At 40.2% G+C, this 14067-nt stretch overlaps 1 long non-coding RNA gene across 3 annotated transcripts in view; it reads left to right on the top strand.

Annotated features, from left to right (window-relative positions):
- Positions 1-14067, top strand: part of LOC121028757 (uncharacterized) — a 360230-nt gene that overhangs the window by 83546 nt on the left and 262617 nt on the right. The gene's annotated exons all lie outside the window — the stretch shown is intronic.

Below are 14067 nucleotides of genomic sequence, written 5' to 3'. Positions count from 1 at the left end.
CAGTTCTGCCATATTACATTGCCCCTGCTCAGCCTTTAGCCATAATAATATTCATAGTGAAAGGAATTTATCAATATATACATTAGAGGAGAATTATTTTCTCTCTCCCCCATCCTTAACCCTCATTCTGTGTGTGGGGTTTGTTTTTTTTTTTTTTTTTTTTTTGCAATATTCTTCTGGATTTAAAGATCAAATAGCCAAGTTCACTCCACACTTAACTTACTGTTTTGCATATTTGAAGACAATTTCTTAAGCACAATCACTACAATCCCTCACTATGATTCAGAGCATTGATCTAAAGGACCAATACAGCCTTTGTAAAGGCCAGGCAGGAAATAACTAGTAGCTGACTTCATGAGTCTAGTGCCAAGAAACAAGTTTCAAATAATACCTTGTATTTAAACTGTATGATATTTATATTCCAAAGGGCAATAAGCAAAATTCTGGTAATATAACCCCCCCCCAAACACCCATGATCACAAATGTACATGAAACAAAGTTTCTTTGATAGTTTAATGAATGGAACTTATGCCATTCCAAAGCCTTACAATTCAGCAACTCACTTAGGGTTGCATAATTTGTCTGTCTAGCTGATACCTTGTCTAAATTGAAAATGTGCTTCTCCCTTTTGCTGAAAATATTTGTGTAGCCTGATATAAAGTGAATTGCTCTTCCTCACTTAATTTTTTTTTTCCCTCGGGGGATTATTAAGGTTAGACTAGTAGGAATTTGAAGGTTTCAATACCAGACTAGGGAACTAAGACTGACTTCGAAATCTGTCTGCACTCACTTATCAGGACATCTCTGGAAATCCACTTAACTTCTGAGACTTGGCTTCTCCAACAGGAGCTCAAATGTGATAGGAGCCAAAGCCACCAGCCTCCTAGGGTTAGTGTAAGAATTAAAATTAATGGTCAACTAATGAAGGAATTTAAAATAATTATGGAAGGGGAAAAAGTTGTGCCATTTAATTTTGATCCATTTTTACAGACTTTTAAAATACTCTAAACTGTTTCAAATCAGTAATTTGATTTAAGAAATAGAGTTTTCTCATCCAGCCAGTCAGCAAGGCTAGACAGCTATGTGACTGTCTTTTTTTTTTTTTTTTCTCCCTGCTCCTGATGGAGGGTTTGGAGCCCTCGGGGCCATCGTTTCTGGCATAAATGAGGCATTCCAAGCCTTCTGGGGGCACAGTGTATATCCTTCATTTTGTGCAGGGAGAGTTCATTACCGAAAAGTGCATGCTATGGGTAGGAAATAAAAACAACAGGCCCCAAATAGCCTACGGCTGAATTCATTACCTGTGGACTAGCTGCTAATGATTTGGGGAGCACACTGGTGCTTAATATTTTATCTGTTTAGTGCCAGTGTAAGGGCTAGGCTCTCCAGCAAGCCCCAAACTCAGAATCTAGTGTATCTAGTGTCTGAAATGTGTCAGAACAAGGCACATCAGAAAAGAAGAAAGATTTTTCTCATTGGTTTTTGCTGCTTCTGAAGCAAAGCCCAAGCTTTCTGGAACTGATACTGTCTCCTGGGCATAGCCACCCTGGAGACTAGGAGTGGGGTCTCCAAGAAAGGGGTTCAGGCTATCCATGCAGCAGCAACCTTACAGATGCAGGTTCCTCATCCATCCTGTTGTCCTTTGTTCACACGCTGCCAAGAAAGTGGCAGAACAGCAAGAATTTGAGTTTGAACTCAGAGTACTTTTGTCATGAATCCCTCCAATATACTGAAGACGTGAGAGGCACTCGGGTAACATTCACAATAGGAGCGAACAGAAAAGGGCTCCAGGAGAGGCAACTGAGTATTAGATAATCTCTAATATTGTTTCTAATATCCTAATATTCAGTTAAGCTACAGTTGGTAGAGCAGAATTCAAAGCCAGGCTGTGTGGCTTCAGAGTCTGTACTCTTAACAGGTATGCAGTAGCCCAAAGTGGGGCCACAAGGGTGGCTCTGAGTCTTCATGATCAAAGCTGAAAAGGAGGCCAGAGAAGCCACAAGTGTAAATGAAATGAGAACATATTTGTGCACATGCACACATGCATGTACGTGTGCACACACATGTGCACATCCACACACACTTTTCCCACCTTGGAAGAATGAGCTCTCCTCCTACAGTAGATGTTTGGGTGGGACAGAGGGAAGGAGTGGGAGACAACTGATGCTTTCCACCACAGCTAGCCTTACAGCAACAAATCATATAGTGCTATTTGTTAGAGAATTCTGAAAAGCAGGCCAAAGCTGGAAAACCAATCCACATTTCTAAAAATCATTCTTCAAGGTCAGGGGGAACCCAGTAGGAAGCAAATAGCCATTTCTCTGATGATCTGGTTTGATCCAGAAATAAAAATCTAGGCTATCAAGTGGAGTAAAATAACTATTTTCCAATCAATCCTCCGTAAATATTATTTCTTATAAGCAAGCTATAGGCAAATGTTGGGAAGCAGTTAGTTTGAGCCTAGAAAGAGGGAGATTTTGTGTTGCTAATTACGAAGAAATCTAGGGGTGCCTGAGTGGTTCGGTTGGTTAAGTGTCTGACTCTTGGTTTCAGCTCAGGTCTTGATTACACAGTTCTTGGGATCCAGCTTCATGTCAGCTCAGTGCTGTCACCGTGGAGCCTGCTTGGGATTCTCTCTCCCTCTGTTCTACCCCCGCTTGCGTTTTCTCTCCCTCTCCCTCTCTCTTTCTCTCACTCTCTCAAAATAAATAAGTACACTTTTTTTAAAAAGAGCAAATCTATATCCCTTTGAAAATCAACCAAGGAGAAGGTAGGAAGAATGTTCTATTAAAGGCATTAAGGGATTTGGGCCATTAGTCTGCTGAACAGACCATCCAGTCACCCTACATGGTTAGCATATCTGCCTCTCATCATAGATTTTATTTTTAAAAATAGAGTCTATCTGGGGGCACCTGGGTGCCTCAGTTTGTTAAGCATCTGACATCTGCTCAGGTCATGGTCTCATGGTTCACGAGTTTGAGTTCACATCGGGCTCTGTGCTGACAGCTCAGAGCCTGGAGCCTGCTTTGGATTCTGTGTCTCCCTCTCTCTCTGCCCCTCCCCTGCTCATGCTCTCTCTCTCAAAAATAAATAAACATTTTTTAAAAATGTAAAAATAAAATCTATCTGGAAAAAACAGTTTAAATTTCAAAAGCTGCTGAAGTCATATATTTTAAATATGAAATAGTCTATGTGTAATTTTTTAAAAATACAAAATGTAAAAGCTGGCACTGAAGTTACACATAGCTGCAAAGCTTCACAGAGGTAAAATAAAATGCAGGTGATTGCTGCTTTATTGCTGCTTGTTTTTGACTTTAATAAATTGCCTAGGGGCGCCTGGGTGGCGCAGTCGGTTAAGCTTCCGACTTCAGCCAGGTCACGATCTCACGGTCCGTGAGTTCGAGCCCCGCGTCGGGCTCTGGGCTGATGGCTCAGAGCCTGGAGCCTGTTTCCGATTCTGTGTCTCCCTCTCTCTCTGCCCCTCCCCCGTTCATGCTATGTCTCTCTCTGTCCCAAAAAAAATAAACATTGAAAAAGAAAATTAAAAAAAAAAAAATTGCCTGTATTGCAACTTATCCCCCTATAGTAATGAACCAAAATAAGGCCCTCAAGTTACATAAAATGAGTCATTTAACTTTTTAAATCATAGGATCATCCCATATCTGGCACCTTATAATTCAGTGTAAGATTTTTCTGAAAAGTGAGATCCATAGGTTAATGACTCTTATATCCCTACTTCCTCGGCCTCCAAATCAGGGAAACTCTGACTTTCTGGCCAAGTCTAAGTGTAGTTAGTATTTAGTCACCTTGTTCACCAGCCGTGTTTCGTGAAGATTCTATAGGCTCGCCCCAGGAGACAGATTGATAATTTTGCTGATGAATGTCTGATGCTGTTCTTAAGAGGAACATTTTTTGCTCTCACTGAAAATGGCTATAAATTCAGCCCAGCCTCATCTGCGTCTTCAGGTGGACCTCATCAGTTGTAGGCATCTTATCAGCAAGAAACAGCCTCTCCTAATGGCTTGATAAATATTCTAGCCTCCCCAGAATCAGTTATTGAGCGATTCAAATCATGGTCGGTACTTAGAGCAGCTATTACTACAGACTTAATGCCAGTTACCCTTTGTACTTATCTCTGAAACCAGAGAGGCTGAATAGTTCTTTTTATGTTTCCACTCCTGGTCACTAAAACTGAGTTCATTCAAAATTTTCTCTTGCCTAGAGAGCTCACATGACCGTAATAAAAGTTGAACAGATTTGTGTGAATAAAAAATAAAATGTGTGTCTCCTCTGACATCCATTCTCTCCCCCAGCCCTGCCCCAAATTTGACCCAATGGCAAAGGCATGTAAATCTAAAGTGGTGGGGCAGGGTGAAGGTAGAAACAAACATCACTGCCTTTGGATTAGTTTATAAATGCATAAGACAAAATGGTTCCAGGGTGATGTAGGCTTTCTTCTTCTGCTTCTTTGTTTTGATAAAATTAATTTACAGAGTCTGAAATCTGAAGAACCTAGGGCTTGGGATTTATGTAAATGTGTCAGTTCTCAATTGAAAATAAACACTTTTTCCTGCATGGTCCTAACAACATGCCGTTGATAAAAGTAATTATAACATCTCAATTGTTGAGAAAATTAAGGGGAGCTACTAAGTAAAGTCCTCACTCTCCTTCATGGGAACTGGGCAGCATGTGATACATAAAGAAGAGGGTCTGTAGTTAGTAATACTGTATTGTGTATTTGAAAGTTGCTAAAATAGTAGATCTTAAAAATTCTCCTCACAAGAAAAAAACATTTGTAACTGCATGGTGATGGATGTTAACTAGACTTATTATGATGACCATTTTGCAATATATACATATATTGAATCATTATAGTATACACCTGAAACTAATGTATGTCAGTTATATCTCAGTTTTTAAAAATTCACATGTGGGCAACTGGGTGGCTCAGTCGGTTAAGCATCTGACTCTTGGTTTCAGCTCAGGTCATCATCTCACAGTTCATGAGTTCAAGCCCTGTGTCAGGCTGACAGTGTAGAGCCTGCTTGAGATTCTCTCTCCCCTCTCTCTCTTTCTTCCCCTATCCCACTTGCCCTCTTTCTCAAAATAAATGAATAAACCTAAATTTTTTTTTTAATCAGCACATTAAAAAAAGAGGATCTTGAAATTCTTATAAAGAAAAATAGAGTATAGGGCAATATGGTACATCCTCAAAAAAGGCGAAAGGTATCTATGTTCATAAGAAGTCTTTGCAAAAAGTAGAAATCCACAGACAATTTTAACCACTCTTAAAAGTGTCATCACTTATCTCTCTACATTTTATGGTTAATCGGATGTTCTATGCAAGAAGCAGTGTTCTACAGAATGTCAGCCTTACAGCTCCATTTTTGTAGAACCGCACTTGCATACAGCACTCTTCAGTGGCCAGAGGTCTTCCCTTTGTGTTCTTGTAGTTGATTCTCACAGTAAGCTTTGGTATAGGGAAAGTATGAGTATCCCCATTTCACTGATAAGATAATTGGGGTTCAGGCAAGGTTAAGCTGTTTGTCCAAGGAAATGAAATTACTTAGTTAAGGAATATATATTGTGGTAATATGCCCAGTTTGCAAAATACTGGCTCTTCCCTCTCTGCCGTACTGTTCACCAAGGATGCTAGGACGGGTAGGTGACAGGTGTGGGGAAGGGGCTAGTCATGAATGAAAGGGGTAGATTGACCCATCAAAAGTTGTTTCTAAGGCCCAGCCAGAACTTTGATTCATTTTTCTAGTTGTCATTTTTGTACAAGAGCAAATAAATAACAAAAATTATCTAGTTTCATCACTTGTTAAAATATCCGTTTTACGGTTAGTCATTTCCTGTGTTTATAGGGTCGTGTTCTTTCCATAGTAAGCAACTTCATTCTCTTGATGTCCTATCAATATTTGAGAATGAACTTCTCTAGGAAAATTTCAGTATCTGTCAGACTATCCAAACTCTGATGGTAAGAGGAAGGGCAATGACTGAAGCAAGATCTGTGTTCTGCTCTGGGTTATGGGTTTCTAGTCTCATCATTCTTTCCTAAGCTAAGAGACAAACCCCCTTTCTGCTGTGAAGCTGTGCTAAGAATTACATCCTACGTGAGCTAGCCTATGAGGAGAAAAAGTTGCCCACACCATCTTTGGACAGAGGGTGAGCTCAATATTTGAAAATGACCCCAGAACTCATAGTGCCATGAAAAATTACTTAAAGGCTCTTGGTTAAAAAATGGAGTGGGGGGGTTCAGTTCCCCCTAAGTATCTTTTTTCTTCTGTAAGTGGAGAAGCTTGCTAAACCTATGACCTCAGGGTTGACATTGTATGATTGTGGTACTAAATAGATATCAAAAAGAATTCCTTTGGTTTTTCAATACCTTTCAGTTCCACATTCATAAGGTAAGGTGCCATTCACTGCTGTCTTTCAACCTCTACAACCTTTTGCGCAGAGTGGAAGAGGAAAATGCATATTGGATTATTCTATCACACACAGAGATTAAATGGTCAAATAGTGGATATGGGGCCTCATTCCAAGTCCTTCTGAGGCCATTTAGAAGCATTTCATCATTGTGACTGTTGTTTTAGTTTTTCATCTGCTCACGGCTCAGCCCCACCAACAAGCCTAAGCCTGCCCCCCTTTGTTTCCCTCTGAAGCTTTTTCTTCCCAACAAGCCAGGAAGCTCCTCACTCCTCTTACACATTGAGGAACTAAGAAAAGAACATGTCCTAACTCAGTGAGCTGCAGGTTTGTTTGTTTTTTCTTGGCATTGAGATTCCCGTCCTAAATGAAGATTTATTCATATATGTTTTATTGCTTCCTAACTCCACAGGATGCTTTAATCCATTTTTACTATCTCTCATTTCTTATCCAGCATAAAGGTTTTGTCATTGATACATATTCCTCTGGTGAGGTCCTTTTGTCTACTTTTCCAAGATGATGTCAGAAAACAACATTGTTTAACAGACCATTCTGGAGCAGAGTTATGTCAGCTATTCTTTTACTTTCTGTTGCTTACTGTTTTCTCTAAATCATCCAAGTGCACCTTTGCATGGAATTTCAGAAGGCCTGGCTGAAACTCCAACTTCTTTTTGCATCAAGAGCTTCTCCAGCTCATCCCTTTAGACACTTCCTTGGCTGGATCTCATGCGGGAGAGAACACCAATGAAGAGAAGTCCTCACCATGGTGACCTCCCCAAAGACAGTGGCTGTCTGACTCAGGCTTGAAATATTTGCTGTTAGTGGTGCATGGAAAGTTAAGGCTTCTGAAAGTGGCTTTTTAAAAAGCCAAATCAATCACCCAGGTAACTGGGCAAACGGAAAGTCAAATAAAAACAATAACAACAACAACAACAAAAAAACCAACATTTAAACATAAACCAGTGCCGCCCACATGTGAATGGGCATCAAAGAGCCTGAAGCAGTCTTGAAACAAAAGTTTTGAATGGCTCTAAGAGTCAAAGAAATGCAAAGTGGGAGCCTGACCTCAGGGCTCAAAGAGGAAGTTCCTTTGTCCTGCCCTGTTCTGATCCTAAATGTCTGAAAATGAGTCCTGTGCTCTTTGTCAGGATTATTTTTCATGAACCAGTTCAGACATGGTGGGAACCAACCCAAATCTGTTCTACAAACCCACAATAGCCTTGGTCCTTCCTTTGTGGGTGCAGGCCATGCTAATTTGCTTCCCTAGAGGAAGAGGGCCTGGAGGGAAATGATTCCAGGATATTCTCTTGGTCTTAAAATGGTCTAAAGTATCAAGAGAATTAGTTTGACCCAGGCAAAATTAGTAAGGAGAACCTCTTACATATTTCTAACCCTTACCACTCTACCATAAATTCTCCTGTGGCTAAATAATTTGTGATATTAATTACATTTCTTCCCATTTTTTCCTCCCACAACCCTTGCCCCAGGGGAAGTTTATTTTATCAGTAAGCAGAAAGTCTCCAAGGCTACACTTTTAGCAAAAGCCTAAACCTTTAGAACCTAAGTTTACTGGAGAGCTAAAGGGAAGGGAAGGGAGTATGTGGGTAGGTGGGTAGAAGCAAAGTAGCTTTGGAGATGCCTGGGAAGACACCAAAATAAAGGGATTTCGCTGTGTCCAAAAGTAAGAGTGGGAGACAGAAGTTGGCTGGTCACAGGGGCAGGAACTTGAATCAGCTTTCTAGCAGCACCACTGGGAGGAGTCCAGAGAGGCGTGACCATTAGATTGGGCTAAGAACAGACATGTTCTCTGTTGCTTACCCATCCTTGTTCATGGACTGAGATAATTTAAATCTACTCTCCCTGTGGTGTCTTCATTAGACTTACTAGGAATTTTTATGCAGTACATCCCTTCTATGTGGACAGATTTCAAGGCCAGAATTGAGAACAGAGAATAAAAGCCTGAAGATTTATTTATTCACTTTTATTTCTTAGCTGATGTACTAGTTGTCCTGTAAAACTATTAGTTTGAACAATGGAAAACTGCTGCTATTCAACCATTTGTTGACCCAAATTGCCAATGGACAGAAATGGCAATTTCATGTGGTTGGACAATTAAGGAAAAGTTAATCTATCCACCTGGCAGTTGCTGATTCTGTTGGATCTACAGGGACCACTGCTTGTCCAAGGGTTTCCCTAAGTTAAGGTCTTCCACAGAAACCTGTGCTGCTCCTTTGTCATACACAGAGTGCCTACTGTTGTCATTCCTAGCAGAGGCAAAATGAGCGAGGGTGTCAAGAAGTAGGGTGCTATAAGTTGGAAGAAGAAGAATCACAAATTAAGACATAAATCTACTTGGCAGCCTCTCCTTTTCTCTTTGGGAGGCTTGGCTTTCCCAAATAGGGCACATTTTCCCATTTTTTTGTTTCTCAGCTTCAAATGAACTTTTGTGTTTGTAAGTATATCTCTGAACACCAATAAAAAATAAACTGACGGTGGTCCCTCGGCTGTAGTAAAAGCAATGAAATAATATCCTTCCATTGATGTGAAGAGATGAAAACGTTGTGACTTAGAATGTCTTAACAGCAAACCATTTAAAAAAATATTAAAAGGTCAAAGTTGAATATGCATCCATTAGACAGCAAGGAGAGATGGAAGAATAGACAAATCTCCAAACCTAAGCACAGATCTCTGCCAACAAGCAAAGGAAAAGTCAACAGAGTCCATTTTACTTTGGTATACTTTATTTTGGAACTGTCAATCAGCTCCAATGCCCCCTCTTCCATGAGCCTTCTCATATTCCCCTAGCCACAATGGCTTTTTGCCTTTTCTGCCTTTCCATGAAATTTCGTGTTACAGAATAAGATTCTTCTTTGGGTTACTCAAACACCACGCATCTGTGAGCACCTACCATATTCAAGGCACTGTCCTATAGGCCATATAATGGTTAATACAGCCCTGATCTTAAGATTCTTAGAGCCTAGTAGGCAGTTGTTTTTGTGGATAGTTATTTTGGCCTCTTCCAAATGCCTTGGCATATCTTATATTCTTTACTAATCTTCAAGTTCCTTGTGGACAAAGTTTATGTCCAGTTCTCTCTTGGGCCCCCATTAGGCAGTGCCCACCACTGTGCTCAGTATATACCATATACCATAGTAAGGGCTTTATAAATGCTTGATTGAGTCCCCACATTTGGGAACTACCTTCAAAACTTGGTGGATGGATGAGCAGCACCTGTTCCATACTGTGTCTGTCCCCATGCCCATTTGCTTCTCTTTGTGGCAAGCCTCCAGCAAGCTCCTGCGGTGAGGTTCAGAGAATTGTGGTTTCGCCCCTTTATTCATTCTGTCTTCCTAAACTTCCATGTGAGATAGGCACACTAAACCTGAAGACTCTTCTCTATTACACAGATACTAATAAGCACAGTCATTCAGTTTTCTTCCTGCTCTTCCTCCCCTACTGACACTGCCAGGATAGGTGGTTTGCTTTTCCTTTAAATAGAGTTTCTTTAAGACAGTTGTGGAAATCTTTTCTCATTGTATGTTCTCTGGATGACCATTTTGCTGCTTTTCTCTTTATACTGTGGTTTGTTCCTTTCCTAAAGTTACCTGATCTGTGAAAGAGTACTTCCATTCATGAAGAATTTTCTACACTGGTCAATTTAGATTTAAAGCTCTAAACATTGACAGGTACATTAAACCAAGAGTTAGAATTATAGTGAGGAAGCCTATTATTTTATTTTGCGTTCCCCCAAAAGCAGACTCAGAGGGAAGGATTTAGGTACAAAGATTTGGAAGATGATCCCAGGAAACATGGAGAGGGAATGAAGAAATGAAGCAAGGAAGGAAAGAAAGTCAACAGAGAGTGTGTTGATAAACATATGGCCACTCTGGCCACTGGGGCTCAATCTTGCTGAGGACCTATGAGACACCACACAGATGCACCTCAGTTTGATTCACCTAGGGGTGATGAGGCTGGGGAATGTACGCACCAACTCCATTCCACCCCTATTTGATTTAAAGACTACCCTTTGACATTAGTCCCTGTCTTACCTAGCATGTTCCTGAAGCTAGAAAAAGCCCTCAAGCAGAGAGTTGCAGGAGCTTGAGGTAAGAAGTCTTAGCTTATACAGGAAGCTGAACACTGAAGCTGCAGGTGACCTCCTGAATGATTGAGGGCATATGACCAGGCCCCAACAGCACCTGCTGCACCCACTGATGTATAATGGAACCTCATATGTAACAGGCCCCACCCTCTAGAGACTGAAAGAATGTTGTACCTGCATAAGGGCATCAGGCTGAGAGTGAATGGGACTAAAATCCAGCCCACATTCTGTTTGCCAAACTGCATACTCCCAACATGGGACTGCATCCACCTGGAAGAAGGGAAATTCTTTTTCAAATTTGCACAAAAGTAGCAAATGGGCTAGTAGTGGCCCTGATTATACTACCTTAATATTACAAGAAATGCCAAAACAATAGCAGTATTATAGGGTCTGATTTTACATACCACAGTTTCCTTGATGTGGAAAAGAGGTGACACCAGGATAAGAAGGCAGCAAAAAGCAGCCAGATTTTGCTGTAGGTAATAGTCACTTTTGAATATACAATGAAATATTATTTTTGCTACTACCCCATTCACAGCAATTCTCTGAGATCCTTTGCAACAGTAATTAATGTGTGCTTTATTATGAGCTTTTTATTCTATTTCCAGAGAAGATATTAACTTTTTTTTTAAGTTTATTTATTTATTTTGGGACAGAGAGAAAGTGCAAGTGGGGGAGGGGCAGAGTGTGAGGGATGAAGAGAATCCCAAGCAGACTCTGTGCTCAGCATGGAGCCCTACGCAGGGTTCAATGTGAGGCTTGAGCTCACGACTGCAAGATCACATCCTGAGTCAGTATCAAGAGTCAGACACTTAACTGACAGCCACCCAGGAACCCCATTAACTTTTTGCCTAATAGAAAAAGGTGGCCCTGTCAAATCGTGCCTTGTGCTATCTTTGCCTATCACTGGAATCTGGCACATTGTCGTGCCTGACCCAGAGAGCATTTTCACTTGAATAGAGTCTTCTTTCCAAACCCATCTCATGAGTGAATCTCATAGACTCCTCAGTGCTCCCCATTGGAGAGATTGGCCTGTGAGTGATGTTGCTGGTTATTTCACAGATTGGGATTTCAGTCAGTGTTGTGGCTCCTGTCTCCCACATTTACAATAGACACGTTGACTTTGCTGAGTATGTTTCCTGCACTTGCCTGTGCTTCTGGGCAAGAGCTTTTAATGTTCTTTTCTCTTCTACAAACTGTGGTTTGCATGTTTTCCATCTGACTGCTTAATGGCAGGATGCCTTTCTCCACCTCACGAACAAATTGAATTTTCTGATCGTAAGTTATTTATTTGGTCTTTGAAATCCTATAACTTGTCCCAGTTATTCATACTGACTGACTAACTCCTGCAGCATGAAAGAGCCCAGGGGTAGTCTTATATAACCAAACTCAAGTCATGGACCCTTTAAGTTCTGACAGCTCCAGGACCTTATGAAGACCCCATTGGAGACTTTTCTATCTTAACTATTGTTAACTTCCTGGAATCAGAGAAAGTTAGGTCTGGATAAGGCCTTGGACATCATCCCAAAGTGGCATCTAATATCTGTAGCTTGTAGACTTTAATATCTTGCTGTGATTTGATATAGAGAACTTGCTTTTAAAAAGGCTAAAATACATTTGCTCTCTCATCATGGCTTTACTGGAAAGTGGAAGAGGCATATGGATCATGAAGAGCAGCAATTCCCTGATGGATATCCTAGCATGACCTTGAGATTGTCTTTTGTTACTTTATTCCTAATTGTTTATAACTGTGATCATGGCCTTAGCTCTAACCCTGGATGCTCTGCAGATACAGTAGGTGAGAAATGGCAGTTGACACAGAAATGCACTTTGAACACAACACAGTTCAGTCTCATGCACTAGACAAGTTCTTCTGTTTCCTGTAAACAGGGAACAGAGATGACAGTTTCCCATTCTGACAATAGATACAGTAAACTACTATGTTGGCAAATGAAATAATCAAGGAGCACTTAAATTCCAGGTGCTTGCTTTTATATTTACTTAAGTTAATGATTAAAATAGATGGACAAGCCCATTTGACATTCTGCATGTAAGAAGCAATTTTGTTTGCTATCATAGTTCTTTTATCAATATGTAACCTGTTATCACATTGCCATTTATGTTCCTGACTGGAAATTTGATCTTTCAATTCCTATAACAACTTCTTGGGCTTTAAGGATTCAATCACAGTGATATTTTTTTTTTTATAATTGGAACCACTTGAAATAATGGAATAGTGGCTTTGGGGGCCAGACAAACCTGAGTTTAAATCCCACTTACTAACTCTTATCACCTTAGTCAAGTTATTTCATTCTTTAAACTTGCCCCCATCTGAAAAACTTGGGCCTAGAAATGTTGAGAGAATTAAACGATAAATGTATTTTATTTTTATTTTTTTTAATGTTTGTTTATTTTTGAGAGAGAGTATGTGTGTGCACATAGGGGAGGGGCATAATGAGAGGGAGACACAGAATCTGAAGCTCCAGGCTCTGAGCTTCAAGGCTGCAGGCTCTGAGTTGTCAGCACAGAGCCTGACATGGGGCTCAAACTCACAAACTGTGAGACCATGACCTGAGCCAATGTCAGAGCCTTAACTGACTGAGCCACCCAGGTGCCCTGATAAATGTATTTTAAAAACTAATATAGTGTCTGAAATATAACATATCTATATTTTACCAAATTATCTATCCATCTTTTTATCTCTATGCCTCCCAACTTTTTTATAGGACTTTATTTAGAGCTCTAGTAAGACACTCAATATTTCTCTCTGAGTTAAAAAAAAAAAAAGGGTGCCTTTGAAAATTGCTAATATTTCACATGTTTTCTTTCAAGGAGTATTTTGTCCTTTGTAAGCCCAATTCTGAGGTTCATATTTTTGAGAATTGGAAGTAGTCCTATTTCTCCCAGCTTTCCTTCTAGTACTAGATTCTACTTGAGCACAAGAGTTCAGCAGAACTTCAGGTTTTGGGGGTTTTTTGTTTTTGTTTTTGTTTTTAGAATTTCAGGTTTTGATAAATCTAATGAATCATTGCTTTTAACTCTAAACTACTCTTCTCCTTTATCATGAGGGCTAGTGAAAACAAACGGACTTTCTAATTTACCTGCACAACATTTATAGGTGTCAGTTCTCTGAGGGGACTCCTTCATTTAAGAGATGTCACCCTATGTTGTCTTCTATTATCTGAACCTCTCATGGCTGTTCTCTGTCCTTCCACCATTGGTGCAGAAATTGGTAAATACAGTTAGTTCATCATCAGCCTCTCTCTACCCAATCAGCTGTGATTCCATGGCAAACATTGTTGACCAGCATCTGGAGAAATTGGAGAAATTTTTTGTGGGGTTATTTTATTTTCTTTTTAATGGAATCATTTTAGAGCTCTACCGCAAATCATTGAAGAGAAAATATGAATTTTTGTCTTACAAATGCTAACATTTGTTGAGCATATCTAAAGAGTGGACAAGTGAGAAGTTCCTTTGTTAAATCCTCAGTGTTGAGTCTGGAGCCGTACGTTTGTCTTTTCTTTCTCCCCCCCATG

Source organism: Herpailurus yagouaroundi, unplaced genomic scaffold (assembly GCF_014898765.1).
Source record: "Herpailurus yagouaroundi ecotype Mexico unplaced genomic scaffold, PumYag 100, whole genome shotgun sequence".
Classification (NCBI taxonomy): Eukaryota; Metazoa; Chordata; class Mammalia; order Carnivora; family Felidae; genus Herpailurus; species Herpailurus yagouaroundi.
This window is presented reverse-complemented; position numbering and strand designations above follow the sequence as displayed.